Below are 7,675 nucleotides of genomic sequence, written 5' to 3'. Positions count from 1 at the left end.
TGGGTTTTAAAATTGACCGTATTTTCTATAATCAAACATAGTTCAAAGAATAACATATCACTTCAAAAGATGAACATGAAATTCTATAGAATGTGTAAAAGTAGAAATACATTTTTGAAACAAGTTTATTCATCTTTTATTTAGTATAGCAAGGAGCAATTATATCATCTTGAAAGACGAAACATAAAATTTTCAGAACATCCAAAAGTAAGAATGGTTTTATAAATTCATCATTTCTAAAATTAATATATACAAACGTATAATTATATTGTCTGAAAAGACAATAATAACAATACTACGAGCATATTTAAGATTAGACAATAATAATTTTTTTTAAAGATATCTGCATTCCCAAAGATTCTTCCCAATATGTTTTAATAAATAAAACAAGGTTTTAATTTTAGTCTGGGGTTCTAAATCCTATAGGAGCATGCCCTATAGTTAATTACGAATCTAAGGAAGGGATATCCTAAGAAATCATCGATTAAAAGCAGTGAATTTCATACCTTATCTGATTACAAAGTAAAAGACAAGGAATATAAGTATGAATTTTCAAAGGAGAAAGTAAGATGTGAACATTGATTATTTAACGAGTCAAAGGAGGAATAGGAGTGTCCGAATTCTGAGAAGCTCAACGCGACGACATTAGCATACTTTGGGCTTTATTTTTTTGAGGTTTTTTATGTTTGGTTTAACCTATTTTAATATTGAATCCATTGTAGAATATTGTATCAGTCTCTCGAGACTGTACTTTATTCTTAATGCAGTATTCGATTACAAAATAGGAGAAATCAAAATCTGCGTGGTGATACATAATATTTTTCCCACCAGACATTGCAAGAGGATGTAACTTGGTGTATGCTTTTTTCTTATGATATTCTTCTTGTTGATAAGACTAGAGAGGGAAATGAAGGTGAAAGTTTCAATAGGTTATTATGCCTAATACAATTGTCCAAAGGCAAACCAAGATGGGGGTGAATTAGTTATTTTAAAAAAATTTCTCTTAGATTTTCAGAAAACTAATTTAAAATTTTTACTACAATGATAAATTTTCTCAAAAATGAACTTTCAACCACTAAAAATAAGTTTGTAGAAAATAAAAAGAAGTAAAATAAAGATAGAAGAACATATAGTGGTTCAATCCAATTAAACCTACATCAACTCGCTGAAGACTCCTTCAGATATTGCACTATACCAAAGTGACTCTTTTTTTACTCTCACAGCAAGGCGAAGAAGCCCTTATAATAACCTCTCTTCCACCAACCCAGTGCGATAGAGTTTTGTTGTCCTTTCTCACCCTCCTGGTGATGTCAAAGTACCAATATCCTTTTTTACCCTTCTGGTGAGCATCCTTTCTCACCCTCTTGGTGACAGTAGAGTGCCGGCTTTCTTTCTTACCCTCCTGGTGATGACAGAGTACCAACATCCTTTCTTACTCTCTTGGTGACGGTAGAATACCAGTGTCCTTTCTCACCCTCTTGGTGATAGTAGAGTACCATATCTTATCCAAACATATTCTCTCAAGAGTCTTCAAAGAAGTAGGACAGAGATTTAAAGAACTTATAAAGAGAACCTCATCTTTGGGTAACCATGTGAACCCTTCATAATTTTCACTTACAAGATCTCTCAATCCTCACTCCCAAATACTCCCCCAAAACACAATCACTCTCACTCTCATGAGAAAATTCACATAAGATTTATGGATAGTTAGTTTTAGGACTCTTATATATGAAGGACAAGAAAAACCGTCCATACAACTAAAAATTTCAAGTTGAACATACTTAGATTATACAATACGATCGTACTTCATATGTATGGATAGTTCAAAAATTGATGTATGATCCTATACTAACCTGATTTTATACTCTGTTAGTCATATATACGAACTAACATCATATAGTATGAATAGTTCAAAACTGAACAAGTTCATTCTGCATGATTTCGTATGAACTCATTTCATACTCTGATGGCCGTTTATACAAACCCTACATTGTATAATACAAACTGTTAAGTCAAATCATGCCTTGTATGGTATGAATATGGACGAACCCATTTCATACTCTAGACGTCATATGTACGAAACTAATTTTGTATAGTACAAATAGTTCAAAAAATTCAGCTGTTTGTATGGGACAAATTGGTACATACTCATTTCATACTCTAGATGTCATCTGTATAAAACTCACTTTGTATAGTACTATCAGTTCAAAAAATGATGAGTTCATTCGGAACAAATTGGTATGTATCCATTTCATACTATGAATGTCATATGTACGAATCTAACTTCATACAGTACGAATAGTTTAAAAGAAAATTTCTAATGGATGATTCATTTAACTTTTTTCTAGAGGAACACTCAGGTAAAATCATCTAGTACGATTCCATAATCGTACATTATGATTAGTTTTAAAAAAATATAAGTTTTGACTCGCTCCCCTAGTATGTGTATGCATGGTTACCCAATCACAATCGCACTCTCTCAGACTCAAGAAAAATATAAAAAGTACATACTTCAATTACAAAAAACTCTAATCTAATCTGTCTTGAACTCTTTGACGGTCTGAAATATGGTTTTCTTGAAATATTAGTACACACAAACAATACAAATATAATTATTTTTAAATATGTGTTAGAAAAAATAGTAATCAACACAATAATATTTTGGAATCATAAAAAACTCACATGATATAAATCATAGTTTTAAAAACTAAGTTGCAATAATCTCTTCTTTTTTTATGATGATAAAATAATTATTGTTTGAGCTAACACTTAAGGCAATTTTTCTTCTAAGCTCTCCCTAAATGAATGACCAATTTAAAATAAAAGATTCTAATGAAAATAAAAAACACAATCCTAGATAAAAATAAAATAAAATAAAATAAAAAAACTAAACAAAAATAACACGAACAAATAAACACACATATACATACATCAAACAACCAATGCATCAAACAAACAAAACATCAAATAATAACCAACCAATGCATCAAATAAATAAAACATCAAACAATAACTAATGACTCCTCTTTTTTATAACAACAAAAAGGGAAGTATATATTAAAATAAAAAGTTTCTATGGATAAATCAAAATATTTGATGAAGAAGAAGATTTTAAACTAATTGCAAATGCACCATTTACTTTCTAATGCTAAATAGAAAAACTCAAATTTTAAATCAAAAAATAACTAAGATAAGAAAAGTCAATCAGATTCATTGTTCATTCTAGACAAATCAAATAAAAATAATCATTACAAAAATGATGAAATAAAGATTAATTAGTTTCTAATTTATTAGTGAAGATTATTGTTGATTATATGAATTTGTATATAAGATAGAATGATAAAGGAAATAATAGTATGAAATTTTCAATTGGCAACATTGCATATCTGTTCTATTTTTGTGGCACACTTTGTGCATCTTTTTAGTTTGGGTTAATTTTGTGTCTCTTTTCACTTTGGTGAATATTACACATTTTTTAAACAAGTGATACATTTTATATATCTTTCCAAGTTTTGCATGCTTTGTGTATCTTTTGATATTTTCGATCTTTCCAATATCAATAAATCTTAACATAAATACCAATAATTAATAAAAATAAGTTTGAACAAGTATGTGATAGTAGACAAAAGAGTTTCCTGTCTGTCGAATTGCTTGATTATTTCTTTATAGAAATTCTAGTCAAGTCCAGGTGCAGGTTCTTGAGCAGGGGCTCCTCCTTCTTCCTTGAATTCTACTTCCTCAAAATATTTATCTCGATTAAATAATGCATGAAAAGAGGCATCGGTATAGTAAATGGGAAGTTGTGTGGGAGGATCATGATGGATCAAGTTATACTTTTTCTCTAAGATGTAGACAACTAAGTGTCCTAAGGCCATATTCCTTTTCCTCCTATTATGAGAAAGTCTAATATCAAAAAGTTTCTAGATGTAGTCCACGATTGATTGGGCTTTATAAATAGGAGTTTCGGTCATGATCAAGTATGTAATAGTAGACAAAAGCGGAGTCAATTTTCACTACAGGAAAATCACTTATTACCGGCGGAATTTTTCGGCGGCTTTCCGGCGGTCAGTTTTCCGGCGGCTTAACTGGCGGATTTCCGGCGGTTTTTGATGGCTTATTTCCTACAAAATTTTTCGACGGCTTTCCGACGGATTACCGGCGGCTTTCCGATGGCTAATTTCCCCGCAAAATTTTGCGACGGCTAATTTCCCGCAAAATTTTCCCGCGGACTTTTCCGGCGGCTTTCAGACGGATTACCGGCGGCTTTCCGGCGGCTTTGAGACTTATTTCCGACGGTTTTCCGGCGGCTTTTAAAAATTTAATAAAAAAAGCGCGGGAGCGGGGGTGGTTGCCGGAGCGCCGGGGGGTTGAGCCGCGGGAGCGGGGTTGGCTGCCGGAGCGGTTTTTTTTTTTTGACCAAGCCGCTGGACAAAATTGCCTCCGAAAAAAACCACCGGAATTCATTTTCCTACGCCATTTTTACCGGCGAAAAAGGTTCAATTACCGCCGGAAAAGGCCGCCGGAAATGGGTGATTTTCCTGTAGTGTTTATATGATCACTATCTTTGGGAATGATAGAAGTTCTCAATACATGCTGGATGGTCCTAGCATTCTAGTTAAGAGTGTACACACAAGAAAGATGGCTTACTTATGCAACACTTCTAAGAGTCTGATTTATTTCTTACCAATCAAAATCTGCTCTAGAGGTCATGGGGTGTACTCTAACTCATTGGGTTTTAAGGTGAAGGAAGTTTCCTAAATCTTCCTTAGTTATTTCAACGTGTTACTTAAAGACATAAGAGGTTGTCCTAGTACGATTTTGGTTCACTTTCATATTCACAAGAAAAGTCTGGAAAGTTTCTTAATGGTAGGCGTAGATCAAGGTGAGGATAAATGAAATTTGGGTTGAGACAAAAAGTGGAATAAAAGAGAAGTTTATGTCACTTTGAATAAGGAGTCAAGAGGGGGTAATTTTGGCTACCACGTAATCAAAAGCTTTTTCATTTTCCTTAAAAAGAAAGTTTTTATCTTTACCAGAGCGAGAGGATGAGCCCTTGGATGTACGAGGACGTTTGATACTACTAGCCATTCTTAAATCTTAGACTCAAGATGGATTGGAATTGAATGAGAATGTGAAGAAAAAAAATTCCGTGACCTTTCAATTTAAAGAAAAATGACGTATCATACCGTACAAAATTTTGATCATACGTACGAGTTTGAAATCGTACAGGATGAAAAATATTTTGTAAATATGAATAAAAATGGCCAAAAAATGAAATGGCTTTTCGTAAAAAGCCATTCCCAATGCAACATTTAATACAGGCATTTTAACCAAAAAATCATATAGATGAACGCTTGTTTGTCTAGGATGATCATAATATTAAAGATCATTTTATGATGATTAGGTTCATCCACATGAGAAACTTAAAATAGGATTGTAAAGATGAAATACGATTTTATACATACGATCTATGATCAATAACTAACTTTTTGAAAACTGTCTCTAATCGTATATGAAAGTTCGTTAGGGATGTTAAGCCCTATAGAACTGGCCCAAGGCTAACCAAGAGGGGGGGGTGAATTGGTATTTAAAAATTTATCTAAGCAAAGCATAAATACAAACCAATTCACCACAAAAAATAAATGCGGTAGCAGTAAAAAATTAAAACACAAGGGTTTATAGTGGTTCGGTCAACTCGACCTACGTCCACTCCCCGGAGGCGCCCTCCGAGTATTGCACTACAATCGTGACTCTTCTTTAGCCCCCACAGCTAGGCGAGAAGCCTTTACAAACACCTCTTTTTGCCACACCCGGCAAGGCAGAGAACCTTCCTCCTTTTGCTTTCTTCTGAAGCAGGCAGAGAACCTCAATCGCTTGCTAGAACTTACCTCTCCCAACCCTTCCAAGGACAAGAGACTCTAGGGAAGAAGATGTGGAACAATGCTTGAAGCAACCCTTGTGAATCCCCTCACAAGCTCCCCCTCACAAGATCCTCTCTCTCTCTCTCTCTCTCTCTCTCTCTCTCTCTATCCTCCTTTAGGCTCTTTTCAGTCAACAGTAGCCAGGCAATGTATCAAAAAAGTTGAACAAGAGCTCTTAAATAGAAGAGCTTCAAAGGAGCTCATTAATTACAAGTTGCCAACTATATCGTCCAGGACGATATAGAAATCGTCCTGGCCGATCAGTACAAATCCCATGAGATCGGCCAGAGCATCGCCCTAAATGCAAACTGGACGATTGAAAATTGGCTTGATCAACCAGGACGATCTCACGATCGTCCCGGCCGATCAGTTCAAATCAGAGGAAAATCGTCCAGAGCATCGCTCTGAATTCAAACTGTTCGATCCAGATCATCCAGCACATCGCCCTGAATTTGTACTGACCGATATTTATCATCTAGAAGTAACTAAAGATTTTAGAATAGATCGTCCTAGCCGATCCTGCGATCGTCCTAGCCGATCCTGCGATCGTCCAGGACGATGTGATCATATCAATCATCCTTAATTATTTCCTTGATTGCCTGATCAATTAAGGCATAATTGTGAATATCGTCTAGGATGATCCAGAATCGTCCTGGCCGATTGCCAAATATACAGAATATCTTAATTATTTATGGCGGCAATTTCTTTCTATTTTGAGCTTATCGTCCAGGCCGATATAAGTATCGTCCCAGCGGATTGGATAATGACGGCTGCCTTAATTAAGAACCCCTGATTAGATTTTTTGTTTTAAGCCCGATCGTCCAGGACGATGTAAATATCGTCCTGGCCGATTTGAGTAAAAATAGAAATTCTAAGTCTCTCAAGTGTGTATGTGTAGGGTTACTTTGCATCAGTCACACCAAAGATTACAATTGACTCAAGAATAGAAAAATAAAATTACAGACTAACTCAACCATAATCTACCCCATCTTGAGCTGGCTCCATTTTTCCGTCCGATCTTTGATTCCTGGAAAGTCAGTAGTAAAAGACAGTCCAAGACAAGTAAGAGTGTTTTCCAATCATCAAAATATAGTTCATAGACCTGAAAGATTTGAAAAGAGAGAATAGCTTGCCTTTTAGTGGGCTCATTTTATGCCTCTTGTCAATTTGATTGGCTCATTGAGCATCTTGATTTTTGATACACATTTGTGTATATACTTTTTCTTTTCAATTTGGCGTCATTGGTCATTTTTTTTTTGCAAGCTAAATTTTCATTTTCAATCTCTTAAAAAAGACTTCTTAGTTGTGAGTATATATTCTAGATATTAGAGAATATGTGCTCTCTCTCTAACATAGAGAAGAACTATCCATAAAACAGAATCAATAACCAATGACAAGAGTAACGAGGAATCTTGATGTGACAAAAAAACTTTTAGCATTATAAATACAAGATAGATTTACTTAAGTAAGTTTAGAAAAGATCTTAATTTCATACACAGTCTTTAATTTGAAATAGATTTTTGATTAGAAAAGAAAACTATGCCACTAAAATAGGTTAGAGATGGAGACACAATCACAAAATATTTTTACCATCTAATAGATTAAAAGATGTAAAACATTGACTACAAATTCTCAAAAGCAAGGACAAGGCATACGATATCATATCAGCGATGATTTTTGAAAGCTAATTAAGAAAAGCAACAAGAAAGCAAGCTAAATCAAAAAAAAAAAAACAAAACAAAAAAAGGAAAAGA

Source organism: Dendrobium catenatum, unplaced genomic scaffold (assembly GCF_001605985.2).
Source record: "Dendrobium catenatum unplaced genomic scaffold, ASM160598v2 fragScaff_scaffold_1449, whole genome shotgun sequence".
NCBI lineage: Eukaryota > Viridiplantae > Streptophyta > Magnoliopsida > Asparagales > Orchidaceae > Dendrobium > Dendrobium catenatum.
The sequence above is the reverse complement of the archived record's forward strand: the minus strand, read 5'-3'. Positions refer to the sequence as shown.